Here is a 21454-nt window from a genome sequence, read left to right on the forward strand (position 1 = left end):
CAGGTCACTGAGAGGCTTTCATTTCTTATGTGTGTGTGTTTAAAATCCTGGTTGAGTAAAATGGGAAATTTTTCTTGGTTCCAAGAAAAAACCAGAATTGTCATTTACAGAGAAAGGGAAGAGGATAGCAGCAACAGCTTTCAGGGCATGGAGAGATCAGGAGTTTGATTTGGGACACGTTAGGTTTGAGAGACCCCCCTCTGGAGAGGAGGCTGCTGGAAAGAGAATCCAGGGATCAGAAGACAGGTGTGACTTGCAGACATAAATCTGGGAGTCATGATCATTGCTCTTGGTTGTTAAAACCATGAGACAGTGAGACCACTGAGAAGAGAGCGAATGGAGAAGAGGTCAAAGGAGTGAGTCCCCTTGACTCCAGAATGCAGAGGGCAAGAAGAGGAGGGTCTAGCAAGAGATGGAGAACACCCAGCCAGAGAGAGAGGAGCCCAGAGGCTCCGAGATGGTGAGGGCCTAAGACTCTTCAGAAGGAAGGACGGATCCCTCATCAAGTGTGGCAAAGGTGCTCAGAGGAGGTCACTGAGGATCTGAACAGAGCTGTTTCAGTAGCAGGGTGGGGACCAAAAGATCAAGTTCAAGAGAAAGTGAAAGAAGATCAAGCGAAGACAGCGAGTTGAGAGAACTCTTTCACACTTTGGCATTGGGTTTTGTAGAGAAGTGTGTGCGCATGTGTATACATAAACAATCAAGCACCGCATAATGATGTTTCAGTCCATGCCAGACCATATATACCAGGGCAGTCCCTTCAGATTATAATGGAGCTGAAATATTTCTATCGCTGTAGCGTGGTAGCATCATAATGCAATGCATTACTTGTGTTGGTGACAGTGGTGTAAACAAATCTATTGTGCTGCCAGTCATATAAAAGTCTAGCACATACAATTAGGTACGGTGCATCATACTTGAAAATAAAATTAAAGGACTATGCCAGTGGTTTTCTATTTACCATATTACACTTCTTATCATTACTTTAGAGTATATTCCTTCTACTTATTAAAAAGAAAAAAATATAACTTCTGGTTACCTCCTGAAGGACCTGCCTGAGGCTGTTTTAGTTATCTCTACTTGATCTGTAAAACAGCCTCGGGCAGGTCCTTCAGGAGGTAACCAGAAGAAGGTACCCTTATCCCAGGAGATGACAGCTTCATGAATGTTACTGTTCCTAAAGATCTTCCAGAGGCACAAGATGTGGAGGTGGAAGATAAGGATGCAGATGATCCTGACATGGTGTAGTGTGTGTCTGTCTCAGTTTTTAACAAAAATGTTTAAAAAGTTAAAAAAAATTAGTTTAAAAACAGAAAGAGCTTATGAAATAAGGATACATTTTTGCACAGTTGTACAATATGTTTGTGTTTTAAGCTAAGTGTTACGAAAGAGTTAAAAAGTTAAAAAATTAAAGTTTATAAAGTAAAAAAGTTATAGTAAGCTGTTAATTTATTATTGAAGAAACATTTTTTTTTGAGATGGAGTCTCACTCTGTTGCCCAGGCTGGAGTGCAGTGTCGTGATCTTGGCTCACCCCAACCTCCACCTCCCCAGTTCAAGCAATTCCCCTACCTCAGCCTCCTGAATAGCTGAGATTACAGGTACATGCCACCACACTTGGCTAATTTTTTTGTATTTTTAGTAGAGATGGGGTTTCACCATGTTGGCCAGACTGGTCTTGAACTACTGACCTCAGGCAATCCGCCCACCTTGACCTCCCAAAGTGCTGGGATTACAGGCGTGAGCCACTGCACCCGGCCGAAAAACACTTTTTAATACATGCAGCGTAGCCTGTGCATACAATGTCTATGAAGTCTACAGTAGCGCACAGCAATGTCCCAGGCCTTCACAGTCACTCACCACCCCCTCACTGACTCACCTACGGCAACTTCCGGTCCCAGGCCTTCACAGTCACTCACCACCCCCTCACTGACTCACCTACGGCAACTTCCGGTCCTTCAAGCTCCATTCATGGTAAGTGCCTTACACAGGTGTACCACCTTTTTTTATACCGTATTTTTACTGTATCTTTTCTATGTTTAGATAGGTTTAGATACACAGATACTGACCACCGTTGCCACTGCCCACAGTATTCCGTGCAATGACATGCTGTCCAGGTCTGTAGCCTAGAAGCAAGAGGCTGCATCATTCAGCCTAGGTGTGCATTAGGCTATCCCATCTGGGTAGTAAGTCACTCTTCGATGTTACCCCAGTGATGAAATTACCCAAGGATGCATTTATCAGAATGTATCCCTATTGTTAAGCAACACATCTGTATACATACATACATATATTAAACTTTATAACACATTGCAGATAGATATTACCCCATTTCACAAAACAGAAAAAAAAAGCAGGTTTGGTAAATTAAGAAACTTACTTAAAATCACACAGCTGGTAAGTGGTGAAGCCAGGATTAGAACAAAGGTCTGTGTAAATACAACAATGCTCTTCTTAATTTCTCTGACACCAAGGTTTTATGTTATCAAAATTAGCAATATTACACTACCCAGATACTCTCCAGGGAGTCAGTCTGCTGAAACCCAGACCACCACAGGAATTCCAGACCCAAGGGCTCCTTCCTCAGGAAAGCACAGGCATTGATGCTCCATAAAGCTCAGGTGGGACTCCATAGGCAATTACTTGTTCCAGGTTCTCTTCCAGGAGGTTTTCTAGCCTTCCTACCAGACATTCCTTACTCCCTCCCTGCCCCCAGGCATGTCGCTGTGAACGCTGGTGGCTTGTCTCTCATCTCTTCACTCCTATCATAAACCATCTCCTAACAGGGTCCAGCAGCAGAATGCTTTCCCTCCGGAGGTGTTTCTGCCCATTGTCTTGGCCTTTTCCGTAATCTTCCAGAAGTTACTATCTGGGTGGAGTCTGCTGCCATGAAACAGTCAGCAGCCTGACAGGAGTTACTGAGTATACTGGGGTTAGAGCATTTGCTTTCCTATCAGGTGAAGTATTCAAGCTCAGACACAGAACGTGGGTTCTAACAGTCCTACAGTATTCTAGATGTCCCAATCGATAACTTCAGTATTTCTTCATACCTCAATCCAATGCCTCTCCATCTCACATTCTAGCTATTTCACTGGCTGCTATAGGATCAACTACGATTGTTTGTAAAGCATTTTATGGACAAAGTCCATTATTATTATGGAGACCTAGCATGCAGCAATGATTAAGAGCCCAGAGAATGGATTAAAGGCTCTCTGAGTTTTGAATCCTCTTCTTCCACTTAGAAGCAGGGTAAGCTTGGGCAGGCAGCTAAATTTTTTGAGTTCCAGCTTCTAAAGTGTTTCAGACATAAAAGGTGCTCAATAAAGACACTGATAGAAGGAATGAATGAATGAAGGAATCTGGCTTATACTTTCTGCTCACCAAGTGCCTGCTGCAGCTGTCTTACAGCCAGGCTGATAATGAACGAGTAATAATTAAATGAGTTCACCTACACAAAACACTAGTCACTGGCCTGCCATTTAGTCAGTACAAAATAAATGGTGACTATTATCCTTAACCCTATTGTAATTAAGTTTGCAAAAACTCAGATATAACAATGACTTTGTCAAATAAAAGGATTTCAAATGCTAATACAGCTTTGCCAGAGAATTGGAGACAGGAACTTTGTCTTTTACAGCTGGTCCTTTCCCTTTTCTACTGTGAAATACTTCTAAACTTTATCTCCACTACAAAGTGCAGGAACTTACTGGTACTTGGCTGAATCAAAGGGAAGAAATCGACCTTCAGAGGTCATGTGGCCCATCTACTGGCCTTCAGGCTAAACTGTCTAATCATCTGAGAGAAATGATTATCTCTCCACTTTCAAAGACTTCTAGGGATGAAACCTGAATAACCTGTCACAGTAATACCCTCGAACAGATCTGCCAGAAAGTTCTTGCTTTGTGTTTAACCTTAATCTCTCATGAGACACTCAGAATCCTTTTTCTCTTATTTTATTCTCCACAAAGCTTGAGTACCACCTTCTGTGTAAGAAGACTCAGGAAGATAGATTACTCAGAACAAGCAACAAGGAAGCGTGTGCCCTGGAAGTTTCTGGCAAGACTGATTTAGAGATGGACCTATTGCAACTACTACTATCTGACGCTAGGTGATGGGCATGTGGAGACAATGAGTTCACAGTCACACGAGACACAAAGACATGCAAATAAAATTTAATATCACACTAACAATAGATATCACTTATGAAATACCTATTATAAGCCATGTATTTTACAAAATTTATCTTTCATCTTTAAAATAAAGTTGCAATAAAGCTGTTATGTCCATTTCATAAATTTAGGTTTAAAAACAACACTTTTTTGCCATTTAAGAAAACAAGCTCTCACCATGTCTACTGTGTTTTGTGAAATAGTCTTAGTATGAATTTAGGAGGTTCAGAGACCATCTTTTTCATTCAACATCTGTTCAGCAGATATTTACAGAGCACTCACTATGTGCTGGGCCTTGGAATGCAGCAGCAAACAAGATTCGGTCTTTGTGATAAACCATGTTGAGTCTAGTGCACAAGTGAGACAAGTGTCAACAGGGAAATGGAACACGATGATACCGAGAAACCTAGAGTTCTGCAGGAACATGGAGGTGGGATACCTGAACCAGTTTTGGGGGACATGGGGAGATTCCTGAAAGAAGAAATGCCTCAACTGACAACTAAGAGAAAAGCCAGACAAAGATGAAGAAAAAAATCATTCTAAGCAGAACAGCAGCATTCATTCTGGGTTAGTAATAAGAAAGCAGCTCATCAGAGCCATAAAGTTTAGACCCTGTCTAAGTCACATGGCTAGAAATGCATGGAATCAGGATAGAAGTCTAGTTACTCTAAAAGCCAAGTGTAGATTTTTTTCAACACCACCTGCTTTTCACTACCATCTAATTTAACTGCCAATCAGTACATTCTCAGAATAATATGAGATATGTTTGGGTACTTTAAAAAAAAAAGCCATGTAATTCAGAATCAAAAGGAGATGACGAGAGGTAAGATAACTGATAACCAACATCTAAGAGAAAAAGCCAGAGAAACTTCTGGGGTGCCTGAAAAGTTCTCCTCATGGTTACGTGGGTGTATACATATGTTAACGTGCACTGAACTATTTTTTTTCAGATAAATAAAAATTTATGCTCTTTGCAGTATGTACATTATATCTCAGTAAAAGGAAAAAATCTAAAAGAAAAATCCCTAATTTATATGTTAGAAGAACCAAGAGGCATTTATTGTTGCCTGTTTAACATGCATCTTCACCTTCTTTCTTACCAACAGATCCCTTACAATGCTAGGGATTGGGCACTAGTGATAACATATCAATCCTTTTGCAGATGAAGTAGTCAACGAGATAGAAGCAAAATTTACCGAGTGAAGCTTCTAGGAAATTTCCTAACAGAAGACCAACTCACCTAGGAGGCATGGCTTTCCACTCTTCCCCCTGCTTCCTGACTGAACCTCAACTTGGCAGCTGGAAGTATAATAGCCGCTGTGAATGAGAAGAGCCTTGGGATAGAAGCCAGGGTGAAGGAGTGTGGAAGAGAAGGGCAGAAGCAGCCCGGACTCTTAGTAACTACAGAAAGCTGTCACATGAGCTTGGAGCCGATTACATCCTTGCATGAGAGAAAAATAAAACATCTAATTTGGTTGAATTTATGATTAATTCATAGTTTAACCCAGCCCTAAAAAATAGAGCAATGCATTTGGAAATAAGGTGTGTGAGTATCCCTGTATTTTTCCGATATAGAGATAGCTAACCTTATTTTCTTATTTTAACAGAAACAGCAATGTCCTGCTACTCTTCCTACGACAAAGTTGCTTAAAAGGTTGCAGATGGTTCTACAGAATTGAAAAAAAATTATGAATTTTTATTAGATTCCAAGAAAAAGGAGACAAGGAGAATAATGTTTGCCTTATGAGAACTGCCTCAGTTCCCACTGTGCCTCTTTCCTCCTCCAACACACCCAAGTCCACCATTCCGGGAAGCCTCAGCAATGCCCGGGCGTGCAGCTCACAGAGCATGTGCTGCCGTCCATGTGCGAGGTCTGTGCAATGCCATATTTACTTTTACAGACTCGGGTTTTCATGTTTAAGCAGGTTTCTCCATCTTACTGTAATCATTTTAGAAGATGGCATAGAATAGTTAACCAGGCTTTGAAGCCAAACGAACATATATCAGAAATTAGGCTTCAGCATTTACTCTCTGTCAGCTTAAAATTCATTCAATTTCTCATCTGTAAAAGTTAAAAAAAATCTTTCATAAGACTGTTGTAAAGTTTAAATGAAATAATGTGTTATATACCTATATGAAGGACAGTTGTTGTTAATGATATTAAAGCAGAAGTCCTTTTTAAATGAGTAATTTTCCTCAGAGTCCTTACTTTTGTGGTCATACAATCTATTCAGCAAACATTCATTGTTGCCTAAAAAGTAAGGACCTGGAACCGGACCTGGGTGCGGGCAGTGGACAGGGTTCTGTCGAGAGTCAAAGATGGCAGTGAACGTGTACTCAACGTCAGTGACCACTGATAACCTAAGTGGACATGACATGCTGGTCTGGATCAATTAGCCTCTGCAGTTGAAGAGTTGTGCTCAGGGGCTGCCTAGTGTTAGTTTATGGACATGCTGTTCCCTGGCTCCATTGCCTTGAAGAAAGTGAAATTCTAAGCTAAGCTAGAACATGGGTGCATCCAGAACTTCAAAATACTACAAGTAGGTCTTAAGAGGATGGGTGTTGACAAAATAATTCCTGTGGACAAATTAGTAAAAGGAAAGTTTCACGAAAATTTTGAATTTGTTCAGCGGTTCAAGAAGTTTTCTGATGCAAACTATGGTGGAAAAAGACTATGACCCTGTGGCTGCCAGGCAAGGTCAAGAATTTGCAGTGGCTCCCTCTCTCATTGCTCCAGCCTGAATAAACCCAAGAAACCTCTCAGTCCTAGCAGTGCAGCTCCCCAGAGGCCCATCTCAACACAGTGAACTGCTGCGGCTCCTAAGGCTGGCCCTGGCGTGGTGTGAAAGAACCCCGGTGTGCGCAACGGGGACGACGGGCAGCTGAGTTGGTGCAGCAGTCAACGTACTGAAAATTACTGTTGAAGACTTGGAGAAAGGGAGGGATTTCTATTTTGGAAAGCTATGGAACATTGAATTGATTTGCCAGGAGAACGCGGGGGAAAATGACCCTGAATTGCAGAGGATTGCAGACATTCCGTATGTCACAGATGAAGGGACATCTGATGAAGGAGGCCCACAGGAGGAGCAAGAAGAGTATTAACAGCCTGGACCAGCAGAGCAACATCTGAATTCTTCACTTCATGTGCTTAACTATAAAATACTCCCTTTTATTATCCTTAGAGGACTCGCTGGTTTCTTTTCATAAGCAGAAAGTGCCTCTTCTTAGGGTTCACCTGGTTCACCTCGGACACAAAGAGGCTGACTGTGGGGCTCACCGTGCAGATGCGGGTCACACTGAGTACTGGAGAAGGTGTTATGTAATATGCTGAGGCGGCGACCTCAGTGGAGAAATGGAAAGGCTCAATTGAATTTTTAAGCTAATGTGAAATCAGAGAACGCTGTAATAAATAAATGCCTTAAGAGTATTTAAAATATGCTTCCATATTTCAAAATATAAAATGTAACATTACAGGAGATACTGTGTTTGACACTGTGTTTGGGAAGGAAGGGCCAGACCTTGGAACCTTTGGAACCTGCTGTCACAGGTCTTATAGGGCTGCTTGAAGCCTCACAGGCCTAGGCTTTGGTCTAAAATGAATATTTAAAAAGTTGTCCTGTAAAGCCACTTGGTGTCATTGGTCAATTGCATCCTTGCTAAAAAGCAAGAGGCATTGTTTCCTGGATAACAGAGGATGTGTTTCAGCCCACAACATAGAGATGTTCGAGTTGAAGAGCTTGGTTTTCATTAAGTATTTCTCTGTTTTTCCAGTTATCCCCAAAATTTCTATGTATTACATTTTTGGGGAAGTGAAGTGTGCCCAGATTTTTAATCTAACAACTACTTTTGGGGACTTCCCCACATCTCTGGGATTTGAATGGGGATTGTATCCCATTTTACTGTCTTTTAGGTTTACATTGACCACGTTTCTCTTCTCTGCTCTCCTTGCTCACTGGGGGCTCCTCTTTGGTTCCCTGAAGTTTGCTGCTTAGAGCTGGAAGTGAAGCAGGCAGGTGACCATGCTGCAATTCTTTCTGGACCTCTGGCAAAGGGAGTGGTCAGTGAAAGCCATCGTTACCTTGGGATCTGCAAGGCTGGGGTATTTTTGGTATCTGCTGTCCACAGCTCTCCACTGTAATCTGAATACTTTGCCAGTGCACTAGTTTCTTTGGAGATAAAATGCATTGGTGTGTGGCTAAATGTTAATTTTCTTTTGCAGAAAATATAATATCGTGTCTAAATTAATTATTAATATTTAAAATATTTCATTACTTAACGCTCCCTCATTTGCAGGATTCTGGAAAATGTGTCTCACCCACTACTGAGATTGTTTAGCCCCTGATGTATCTATATTGATTAGTTTCTGGTGGTAGCTTGTCCTAAAATGTGTGTAGAAGGCAAGTGTTCTATGATAAAATTGTTGTGTAGTGCGTGCTGTGTGGAGTTCAGAGGAAACCCAGATTCAGTGATTAACAATGCCAAAAAATGTGTGTAGAAAGCAAGTGTTATACGATAAAACTGTTGTGTAGTGCGTGCTGTGTGGAGTTCAGAGGAAAACCAGACTCAGTGATTAACAATGCCAAAAAATGCGAGTAACTAGCCATGGTTCAAACGGCAGTGGTGCTGTTTCTCTTTTGCGGCCTTTTAGACTTTAATTGCCCTAAAATTCCATTTTATTGGGAACCCATTTTCCACTTGGTCTTTCTTGACAAGGTTTTTTTTCACTTTAAACAGTTTCTAAATAAAATTCTATACTTCAAGAGTAAAAACATAAAAATAAAAATAAAAAAAAGTAAGGAACTTAGGTGACACAACCCTAAAGAAATACCAACAACTAACAGTTTCCTTTTGTTTGCTCAGTACTCTGCACTTCATAATTTTATTTGACTTTCAGGAAGGTGAATATTAATTTGACTACTCACTTTATTAGTTAAGCATAAAGTTTACTGTGCGGCTCACTCAAGGTCACACAATAAATGACAGTCAGGATTCAAATTCGGACATGTCTTTTGACTCAAGCTTCAGTATTTTTACTGCTACGTAGCTTGTTAGTTAATTTCAAACTTCAATTAATTTCTCAGAAACACAAACAAGAAAACTAAGATTTCTTATGAAGAGACACAAGGGAACAGATCCTTATCACTTATTTTTTTCTGGCAAAGAATGACTTACAAAATACTATCAATTATAGATAGTGTCACTAGGTATCACGAGTAATTTTAATGACAATTCTTTGCACGAAGTATTGAAACTACTTATTAGAATTTCATGGAACCTAACACTGAGAAACCAGGTTGAAATACTGGGGACGTGTAAGAAGAAGAACTGTTACCACAGACTGAGGTTCCAGGGAACGTCTGGAGAGTAGAAAAGGGGTCAGAGATTGGCTACCAAGTGACAGGGAGGCTGGGAAGGCTGCCGCAAATGAAATATGTGCTTAGAAGTTCAAAAACTATACAACAGCTTTGGGGAAAGACCAAGATCAAGGTTGGGTTCCTTAAGCCTATTTTTTTTGTACTTCTGTTTTTGATTCCCCAAGTCCAACTACATTGGGAGTCAAGGCATGGAATCTTTTGGTATTGGATTCCTTGGCTCTTCCCATACCATTAGAAATGGTCCATCAACATGTTGTGAGCCAGGTTACAGTATTTCTCTGGATCATTTGTTAATCTTGCATTTGTTTTTGCAGCCAATCCTTCCATCTGGTATACTAAGGTATCTTTTTGAGGAGATTTCTGATAAACACATTTGATATTCAGATTTCAAAGCCATATCCATTACCCTTTAGGAAAATACTGATTGTGATCTGCAATATTTACACATGTGAAATAATTATTCCTTTTGATTTTTTATGGGATTGTCGGCATCTTCCTTTGACACAATGTTAGGGCAGCAAATGGTTTTTAGTGTTCCTGGGGAATCTGGTGGCACACTAACTTACATCAATCTGCATATCAAATTATACAGGCTCACTCTTCAAATATGCGGCATTAAAAGCATTTAAACTATGATACTTACAGTACTTTAATCAGATAAGAAATGTGATAAGAATACCTACTTTGTTTTAAAATTACTGATGTAAAGTAAAATTCTACCTCTCCACATTTTATTCAATAAATATTTATTGAGCACTACGTATGTTCCAGCACTGTGGCAGGCACTGGGGGAGGTGACAGTGAATAGATTTTAAAAAGAAGACAGACATTGATCATATAATCACTTCAATATAAAATTGCAGTTATGATGGAAAACTGCTGGGTATTATGAGAGCATGTGATTATACGGAAACAATCACATGGGCTGCAGCAGGGAGACATGATAGCTCAGGACTGCAGTGGAGGTGGGCAAGCAGCAGCCAGGTCCGGGTGCTCCACAAGCATGGTGACCTTCACTTGGACCAGTGTGCAGGTTACGGGCATGGGGAGCACCTTCATTGATAAAAACCAAAACAAACAAACAAAAAACTGTGGAACTCCTGAGCCTGGTATTAAGGTCCATCACAAAATGTTCTCTATGGATCTTTCTATAGACACTTAGTGCACCTACCTTCCTGGGCACAGCAGGCTGCAGCCTCACTGAAAAACTGGTCACTACCAGTGCACACCACGTCAACAGGACCACTGAACGTTTTTTTTTTTTTGCTCTTCTGCACAAAAACCTCCTTTGGTTTGCCTGGTAGAACGGTCATCTATTACTGACGACAGTTTAGAATATACCCACTAAACAACAACTCACTATCTTAGGTGCTTAAGAAGTGTTGATGAACAAAAAAGGATGAAGATTCCTGCCCTTGCAGAGCTTAAATGTGAATAGCAACAGTTTGAAGTATGTTGGGCACATTAGGCTTCATTGAGAAGATGATGTAAGATCTGCAAAAGCCTTCTGTTAGAAGTGTGTCTTATGTATTCTATCATTCTTAAAGTTACAATTTTCTTTCATTTGAATCCATAACTTCAAATTCTGAACAGAAAACTTCAAATTTCCCTTTGGAATAAGGTATTTTTGAACAATTTGGCCCATCGCAGGTCTCAATAGTTGTCTGGGGAATGAATGAATGGAAGACATTATAAAAAGGTCAATAATTTATTTTTGGAAGAAACAAGTATTTCCTTAGCAACTCTCTGGTAGGCACTGTGCAAAGTGCTTTACACATATTATCTAATTTATATAGTACTTATTACTCAAGAAGAGTAGTTTTCAACCTTTGGCTGCTTATCAGAATTATCTGTAGAGTTTAAAGAATTTATAGATAGCTGTGCTAAACCAAGACTCAGATTAAAAAATAACAGGTGATTTTCTTGGCACCCTTTTTTTTTTTTTTTAAGGCTGCATAGGTGACCTTCTATGTAGCCTGAGTTGAAGACTACATCAATCTTCACATTAGACTTACAATGGTACCAGATTTCTTACTGTGTTTCTAATAAAGAAATGTTTACAACAGATGCAGACTTACATGTTATCAATTCAACTGAAAAACACACACAGATCACCTTTCTGATCAGTACTGCATTAGGTGCTGGTGATATAAACATGAGTACAAAAGGGTCCCTGCTACTGTGGGACTCTTTATGAAAAGGAGATGGATTCTCAACAGTCCGGCAGGTTCTGCTGGAGGACAGAGCAAGCATAGAGCACCGTGGAAACATAGAAGCCTTAAAGAACGGGATGTGAGGAGAGGAGAATCACCAACCGTTGTTGGATGATATAACTACTGATCCAAGAAACTGGTAGCTCTGTTCCAAATAATCTGGCAAAGACTAAAATACAAAGAAAGGCAAATTGTCCTGTTTGCACTGTTTTAGAAAATTCTAAAAATCACAATATCTTCAAAAGGTATATGTCAGATTAACTAAGTAGCCATGAAGATGACAATGTACTTTCACAAGTTAGACTTCACATTTTCATAGGTAATTGAGACAAGTATAAATGAGCCATAACCGAGAAACTCAGTATTAGGTTACATTACATGAGTGAGTGACCTGAGATGAAGGAACTGGGGCCAAGTCAGGAAGGGCTTTGCTAGCGGGTGTGGTGGCTCACACCTGTAATCCCAGCAATTTGGGAGGCTGAGGCGGACAGATCGCTTTGCACTCAAAAGTTCAAGACCAGCTTGGGGAACATGGCAAAACCCTGTCTCTAAAAAAATACGAAAATTAGCTGAGTATGAACATTAAAGAGTAAAGTGACAGCGGCACCATCTCTTGCCTGTGGTCCAGCTACTCAGGAGGCTGAGGATGGAGAATAGCTTCAGCCTAGGAGGTGGAGGTTGCAGTGGGTGGAGATCATGCCACTGTATACCAGCCTGTCTCAATTAAAAAAAAAAAAAAAAAAAAAGGCCTTGCTAAAGTGATGACTTCTAATACAAGAAACAGTCTTGTATCAATTATTTAATCCACCCTATTTAAAAATAACTTGCTAGCACTAGCAATATTGCTATATTTGGTGGGATTAGAAACTGCCAAGGCTGAATGCCACATACTTCCCTTAAGCAACCCCCTTCTTTTTCAAATTGCCACATACGCTTTACACTCCTTTGTAATCAGTTTCCCCGACCATAAACTTCAAAGAATCCAAGGGGCAATCATTATCCTGGAGAAGCACACACAGGGCTCCACTGGAGCTGTACTAACATATGGTATGTGTATGTATCCCATATTGTTTTCCCCAAATTCCAAAAAGTGGAATGTAAGACATATTTAGCTTCGATAGTTTTAGATAAAGAATTGTGGAACTTTAATGATAGCTATTGATAGCCTTTACAATGTGTGACATGCTTCCCATATATGACATGCTTTCCATTTCGCTTAACTTTACATTTACAACAACCCTCGGAGGTCAGTACTATTATTGTCATCCCCATTTTACTCTAGAGCACAGGTTAAATAACTTGCCCGTGGTCACACTTCAATTTACTACATCTTTATGCAGCCTTAATTGAGACACTGTTTTAATTATATTACTTTGGCTAAGACAATATGCATAGGTTTTTTCCCTCTATGTAAGATGTCTTGTTGGGCTATGTACCTATATGTATTTATTATTTCCAATGTCTCTAAAATTTAGCAGTGTCTAAGACTATATCCAATACCTTTTATAAATCATTTCAAAAAGGTTGCAATTGGATTAAATACTTCTATTTTATAAACTTACAAACAACATAAATTCATTTTCACGTGGTACAGCAATCCTTATAAATGGCAGATAAAGGAAATACATGGATGTTTTAATGATTATTTTCCTACTTTCTAATGTGTATGTCTACTTTTTGGTCCAGAACACTGAACAAAAAAGCATCACAGTAAGAAACAACCAACAAAAAAGCAAAGCATTTATGCCTTTACACTTGCAGTGTGCTCCAAGTTAGGTCTGTGCTACTCTGCACAGAAAATGAGCAGATATGAGGTGAGCTGGAAGCAATCTATCACCTGGTGATAACGAAGGTGCCAATGATCATCTCCCCATAGTCAGTACTACTTACTGAGCAGCAGCAAAATGCCCAGCAGTGACAGACACATAAAATAAAACACGATCACAAATTCCGAGTGCCATGGGCCAGGTTCTATACTAAACTGTTTAAGTATATTCTCTCACTTTGTTTTGTAGGTGGGAAAATTGAGGGTTAGTGAAAGATCACATACACAGCTGCTAAGTGGAAAGGTCAGGTCTGCCTGACTCCTAATTATATAATATTTCCACTCTATCTTGTTTAATATACTTTGGAATTGACTATCTTACTCTAATTTCTGGGAGATTAACCATGTCAAAACGCTGGGTACACATACTTTAAGACACCGATGAAAGAGAATACAAAAAATAAAACTACAACTCAGTTACTTACTAAAATTGGGGTAAAAATCTAACCATAATAATACATTTTGTAATTACAAAGAAAAACTGGGAGAGAAATATAGTTACCATGGATATAATGACTTATTAGTATGTAAACTATTTTTATATCAATTATTTAATGTACTTGTTAAAATTCTATGGACAACCTAAATTCAACACATCCCAAATGAACTTATTGACTTTTTCCTAAATCTCATTGCCACTTAAATTAATTACATCACTGTCTACCCAACAGGTTAAGTGAGAAACTGAATTTATCCCCTACCCTCCTCTTTCTCAGAACTCTTCCAGAAATTGCTTACTCTTTTCAATTAAAGAGTTCTTAAATATATTCATACTGTCAGACAGTCACTGTTATACTGTAAGTTCAGGCACTTATTGTAAAAATATTGGGTCATAAGTCACAAATATTTTTAAGGTTCTCGATGCACACTCATAAATTACCTTCCAAAAGGAACATATCCCTTCATGATGACAAATACAAGCAAAAAATATGATCCACACCATGTCTGAATATTATTTCAGTTTCTAAAGTTGTGAGTCTAACAATGACGTATGAATGGATTCTGGGGAATTCAGGCACCGACATTCTCCATTACAAGTCAACCTGCAACAAGTAACTTTGAGCTCTGTCCTCAAGTCTGTGCTTCTGACACAGTTTAGGACTCTCAACAATCTAAATTAAATGAGCCTTTAACAACTTTTTATTGCACAAATAAGGTATAAAAATGGCATGCATAATTTTATTTAGATCATTTGTTGGGATTTTATTGACTGGAGACGTTCTCAGAAAAGACTATAATATTTTCTGGATGTAATACTTAAACTCATAATAACAACAGTTACATAGAGACGTAGTATAGCAGAGTGCTTAGATTGCCTGGGTTCACATGACAGCACCAGCACTCACTCTCCATGAGTCCAGGGAAGTTAAACTGTCTCTGTGCCACAATTTCCTCATCCATAAAATGGTATAATAATAGTAGCTACTGGCTGGGTGTGGTGGCTCACGCCTGTAATCCGAGAACTTTGGGAGGCTGAGACAGGCAGGTCACTTGAGGTCAAGAGTTTGAGACCAGCCTGGCCAACATGATGAAACCCTGTCTCTACTATAAACACAAAAATTAGCTGGGCGTGGTGGAGCACTCCTGTAGTCCCAGCTACTTGGGAGGCTGAGGCAGGAGAATTGCTTGAACCTAGGAGGTGTAGGTTGCAGTAAGCAAAGATGGTGCCACTGTATTCTAGTCTGGGTGACAGAGTAAGACTCTATCTCCAAAAAAAAAAATAAATAAATAAATAAATAAAAATAAAGTAAAATAGGCCGGGCGCGGTGGCTCACGCCTGTAATCCCAGCACTTTGGGAGGCCGAGGCGGGCGGATCACAAGGTCAGGAGATCGAGATCACGGTGAAACCCCGTCTCTACTGAAAATACAAAAAAATTAGCCGGGCGCGGTGGCGGGCGCCTGTAGTCCCAGCTACTCAGGAGGCTGAGGCAGGAGAATGGCGTAAACCCAGGAGGCGGAGCTTGCAGTGAGCCGAGATCGTGCCACTGCACTCCAGCCTGGGCGACAGAGCGAGACTCCGTCTCAAAAAAAAAAAAAAAAAAAAAAAAAAAAGTAAAATAAAATAAAATAAAATAAAAGTAGCTAAACAGGCTATATTTGCTTACAATGGTAAGCAGCTACTATACGCTACTATAGCAAATTTATTGAACTATTATGTATATTACATCTGCTATCTCACTTAATTACAATGTTGTAAGTCAAATAGTTATCATTTTACAGATGAGAAAAGACTCAAAGAAGCAACCTACTTAACATCATAGAGCTAAGAAAGTAGTAGAGCTCACATTCAAACCCAAGCTTTTGTGGATTTATAGCCACTGTCTTTTTTTTTTTTCCTCACAATCATGCTACCTCATTTTAAAAGTCAGAAATTATACAAAAGTTATTATTCTCCTCCACTAAAAAGAGACTATATATGCAAGATTTGTAGGAAAAAAACTCTTTTAAAAATCAGTAAATACATTTTAAGAATGTATGAAACATGAGGAATAAAACATGGGAAGACTTTTGAGTAGGTCTCTATCTTACAGACTTAAAATTCTACAGTGCAGATTTAAAATTGGAGGTTTGATCATCAACACATGTGCTTTTTAGAAACCCTGTCACATAATCTACATTTTAGTAATGAACCTGCTTGCCTGGTATGTTCACTCTCCGCAGCATCTGTCATTGCTATGAATGGTTGATCATAAGTACTGCTGTAGTCTTCTCAATGCTATTAAGCAGATGGCAGCGCTAAATCCAAATGATGTAGTACATCTCCCTGGTGGACTTTGTTTTCATTTACTACCATTATTCTACAATTCCTCAGTGATAAATCTCATGTGTTCTCAAGAACATTAAAGAGTAAAGTGACAGTGGCAATTGATTTATCGCCGCTAGCATGCCTTTGCCCTGCTACCGTGTTGTCATACACTTGTGGAGATCATGCATGAAGATTCCATGTGGTGGTCTTCTCTACATTTATAGGAACCCATTTTTCTCCCCCTTACTAGTTGCTTTTGAGTTAGGCAAAAGAACGTAAGCTTGGTCTCAAAGAGAACAGAGTATGAGGACTAACTGATATTAATTAGCTTTGTGACTTTGGTCAAGCTCAAATTCTGTGAATGTCAACTCCTTTTGTAAAATTAAGGAATGACAATCCTACAGGAGTTCTTAGGAATAAAATGACACAATATGTATGAGAGCACCTGGATACATAGTAACTCACACTTGGTAAGTACGCAATAGATATTTCATTCCTCCAAACTTTGTTAAGTAAATGAATCTTGAGAAACATTTTCCTTTTTTATTAGTTTAATTCTAAAGAAATATTCCTGATGAAGATACAAAACTTCTTATTTTCAATATGATCAAGGCATTAAATTTGGTAGTACACTGTAACTTAGTGAGAAGCTCAGTCTTGCTTCTCGGACTCATCTAATCAAATTTTCAGTATGAGCAGTGTTTCAGGTTGTCCACTGACTGGTGACACAAATGCTCAGTGTAGCATTCACCAAACCCTAGCCATTCAGGGACAATTCTCAGGATATGCAGTATACTTGCCATCTACATACACACCTATCCTGTTTGTGACTTCATATTAACTCTCCATGTTAATATTCTTTTACTTTAAATAAACTTGCCATCACTGAATTATAGCAATAATCATAAAATCATGGGTTTGATATGCTAACCACACTCTTTCAATAACTTTATAATCTAATCATTAAAAATTTTTAAGAAGTCTGCCCATGTAACGTCTGAAATCATATTGTGAGACGTCAATGATATGCGTACTACTCATTAGTATAATGGAATGAAAATGGACTTTGAAATCAATAATGTCATTAAGTGTGTCACTCAGGCTACTTAAACTCTTGAGTCTCCGTTTTCTCAATAATAAATTGAGGATAATATCCCCCTTTTAAGGTTAAAATTAAGATTAGAGGGTGGTTGTGTGTATGTGTGTTTAAGATTAGAGGGTGGTGTGTGTGTGTGTGTGTGTGTTTAAGATTAGAGGGTGGTTGTGTGTATGCGTGTGTGTGTGTGTCTGATACACTACAGCAGATGGTCAATATATAATAACCATAATGAGTAGCAATACTTACACATGCTAACACTCAGTCTTGGGATGTTCCTTCCCTTTTCCCTGTCAGAGCTGACAAAGATTCTCTGCTTGGCTAAACTTTAGTCAGCCTCCTGATCCTTCTCCTAGGCCCATCTGTGCAGCTCCTTGTAAAATCCAGTTTTAAAAAAGAATCTTGCTGAGTCAGTTTAGCAAGAACACGCCACCCATGATATCTGATCACTCCAATATCTGATCGGGTTCCTTATCCTCCCCAGGGGAGGGGATGTCTGACCAATCTGGACTGCCTCTGGCAAGAATCCTGTTAGGTCGGTTCAGCCAAAATCCCCCCTACCACTGATGTTTCCTCTCAGTAATTTTCTGTCTCCTGACCCCAGCCTGGCTTCTTGGCTATGAATTCCCACTTGTCCATGCTAGATACAGAATGGAGCCTGGTCTCTCTTCCCCACTGCACAGTCCCACTGCAGTGGTCCAGGTATCTATTGCAGTGGTCCTGAATAAAGTCTGCCTTACTGCGCTTTAACAAGCGTCACCGAAGAATTTTTTTTCTTTACAGGGTTGTAGTTGCACTTTTTCACCACTCTCTCTACTCTTTGTTTTTTTCTTACCTGAGAATTAAGTATTTACAGGTTTATGGGGTAATTTGGGTTGGTATCTCTTGTTTTTGGTTGATGTCTAATAGTACTGTGTTAAAGTATTTTTGTTGATAGTTTATAATGCTAAATTTTTATTAGCACTTTTCAAGACCCTTTATGTTTTATTTAGTTAATGATCATCACTATAGGAGCCAAATAGTTCTTTGGAGAACTTATACTTACTCAGAAACACAGAGTAAACATATTATGATAATTATTAGGATTGTAAATAAGACATCAAATGTAAACTAATTCCACTTAGTTTAGAATAAAATAAAGACATTTACAAAGGGTTTCCAGGAGTCAGAAAAAGTATCTGTGCAGATTTAAACCATGTCGGGGCAGAGGAAGGGCTCTCAGGGCTGAGGCCATTATCACCCATCCGTTTTGATTCACTATACTAGCTGTTCAGAAGCTGTGTATCCACAGGAAGTAATCAACAACTATTTTTGAGCCAATGTGTATTAGAATAATTCCCATAGTGTAAAGAATAGTTTATATGTCTCTTCATAGTAATTGTGTCAAAATCTTGTTATTCATTACATGTGTGAAGTTATACAAACAATGCTTTTGTTTTATACTGTAATGTTAGCATTAACAAGGTCATTACAAAAACCAATGGGGAAATGTAGCAGAACTACACTGCATTTTTTACAGGAATTCTCATTGGTACTCTGATTTGAATGCAAGGTATTTGAAAATTGGGAGAAAAAATTCCTAATCTGTAAAACTTCCAAAGAGAAACTTGTTTCTGTAATATAACAGTGTCATAATAATGAGGACTTCAGGAGTTTAAAAGTCACTACGGAAAGAATCCCTTCCACACAACAGATCATCCTCACCGGCAGCCAGGCCACCTTGCTATCTTATTCAGTTTTGTTTTCAGGTGGGATATGGCTGTTGACCTTCCCAACTCTCAGCGTACAGGAAATACTGACACTGACCATCCACAGGGGAAGAATCCCTTTGCAAGGTTTCCTCTCTCACTATAAAACATTTGCTCGCACAGTCCTTGCAGGTTTCCCAGAATCTGCTCTTCCTAGTCGACTCTTGTGTGAAACAACAAGCAGAAGGAATTTAGAGCTGTAGAAGGATGGCAGGAACTCGGGCTCACACTGTGCTACCTCCCCATGCAAACCATCTCATTCAGTCCTCAAGCAGAGACAACGGAGTGGACAACAGACTTTCCTCCACACCGTTTACAAAGACTGCATGCTTTTCTGTCTCTTTCAGCCTTCAGGCCGGCCCTGTAAATAAGAATCTTTTTACACTTTTCTCACAAGTAGAAACAGTTACACATTTTATAGGAGGCTACCCAGGCTTCGAAAGGTTAAATAACTCACCCCAAATCACAGAGCCAGTAAATGTTAAAGTTGGCATCTGACCATAGGTCTGTCAGACTCTTAACCACTGTGGCCCCAGTCTCCGTTTCTGATAATACATCGGCATAAATAAAAATGTTTTTGAACTTGTAACTGTAATGTGCTTATGCATACTATAATATTACTAAGTTATATTTTAAATAACATGTAAAACATTAAAATAGGCATTTAAAAAGTAGGAATAGGAGGTGCTGCTTTCCAGTTCTCTCTCTGTGGCTTGTGGACTGTCTTGCTTGCCCCTAAGTGAGTATGTGCCAGAGACAGACACAACCAGAATCATTTAACTCAGTGCTGCCTATGAGAAGACACTGTATTAGAGAGTTTCCTAGTAGCCACATGTAAAAAAGTAAAAAGAAATAGGTGAAATTAATTTTAATAATTTTTTTAACATTCTTTTTTTCATAGGAAATCTCTGGAATGTGGTATGAATTTTACACTTCCAGCACATCTCAATCTGGACCGGCCACGGGTCAAGGGTCCACAGCTCCATGTCTAGTGGCTGCCACACGGGACTGAGCAGCTGTTACCTCTGCTCTGTGCTCTCTCCTACCACACAAAATGTCAAAGAACATTTGCAGAACAGCTTTGTACTCTAAAAGGAGGCCAAGTGAAGAATTCCTCACTAATACTGAACTATAACTGTAGCATAGCACATGGTTTCAAATTCTGAATTGAGAGAACTATTTATGTATGAAATGAATCTTACGGAACCTGAATTGTCAAAATCAAGACACGTTTGATTAGACATCAAGTGCTACATGGCACTGCCTACCAGTGCATATGAAAACTGGGTGCTCCTGGACAGCAGTGGCAGTAAATGCTATTCACTGAAAGGATCTAATGTAAAACTGGAAAAACAAATTTCTTAATTTCACTAGTCTAAGCCTACAACTTTAATATGTATATTTAATACAAATTAAATTCCCTATTTGCTTAAGGTTGTCCAAATTTGATAAGGCAAAAGTTCTAGTTCATATTGAAGCATAATTCCTAAGAGATTTTAAAGCATCACAAAGTATTAGATTTTTGAATACTGTATAAGGGAAATATAAACAGGAATTAGTCCCAGCAACTGTAATCAAAACCATGACAAAAGGAGAGCTGAAAGGCAATGGAGAGAGCACAAAATAGAATGTTTTGGCACCAAGGTGATTTCTTTGTGCTGCTGCTTGGCCTTGTGAGTTTGAATAAGGAACTTCACTTCTCTGAATTGGGAATGACATTTTTAAACTTGAATTTAGCAATATCGAAGGGGATGCAGAGAGGGGAGACAATTTATGTAAAGTAGATGAAATAATGCCAAGCACTCAGGAAATACTAAGATGATGGCCGTGATGATTTTCTTGTTAATATCTACTATTTCATACTGGGGATGATCTGAAAATCTGCTATCCTAACTGGTTCATACCAGGTTCCTAATTCTGAAACATGCAGTGTTGTGCTTAAACTGGTGTTAGAGTATGTGCATTTTACGTGCTGAATTGTGTACCCTGCCTTCTCAAACTCATATATTGAAACCCTAAATCTAGTACCTCAGACTGTGACCATCTTTGGAGACAATGCCTTTAAAGAGCTGATTTAAATTGAAATGAGGCCTTTAGGGTGGGTTCTAATCCAATCTGACTGGTGTCCTTCAAAGAAAACAAAATTTGGATACAAAAGAGACACCAGAAATGTGAGTGTACAGATAAAAGAGCATGTGAGGACACGGAGAGAAGGCAGCCATCTGCAAGCCCAGGAGAGGGGACTCAACAAGACTGCAGTATTTTATTATGGCAGCCGCAGT

General features: G+C 39.3%; 1 protein-coding gene and 1 pseudogene across 5 annotated transcripts in view; one reads left to right on the forward strand and one right to left on the reverse strand.

Annotated features, from left to right (window-relative positions):
* Positions 1 to 21454, reverse strand: part of LOC105488247 (KH RNA binding domain containing, signal transduction associated 3) — a 201198-nt gene that overhangs the window by 23585 nt on the left and 156159 nt on the right. The gene's annotated exons all lie outside the window — the stretch shown is intronic.
* Positions 6488 to 7328, forward strand: LOC139355743 (microtubule-associated protein RP/EB family member 1 pseudogene; annotated as a pseudogene).

This window comes from Macaca nemestrina, chromosome 8, assembly GCF_043159975.1.
Source record: "Macaca nemestrina isolate mMacNem1 chromosome 8, mMacNem.hap1, whole genome shotgun sequence".
Classification (NCBI taxonomy): domain Eukaryota; kingdom Metazoa; phylum Chordata; class Mammalia; order Primates; family Cercopithecidae; genus Macaca; species Macaca nemestrina.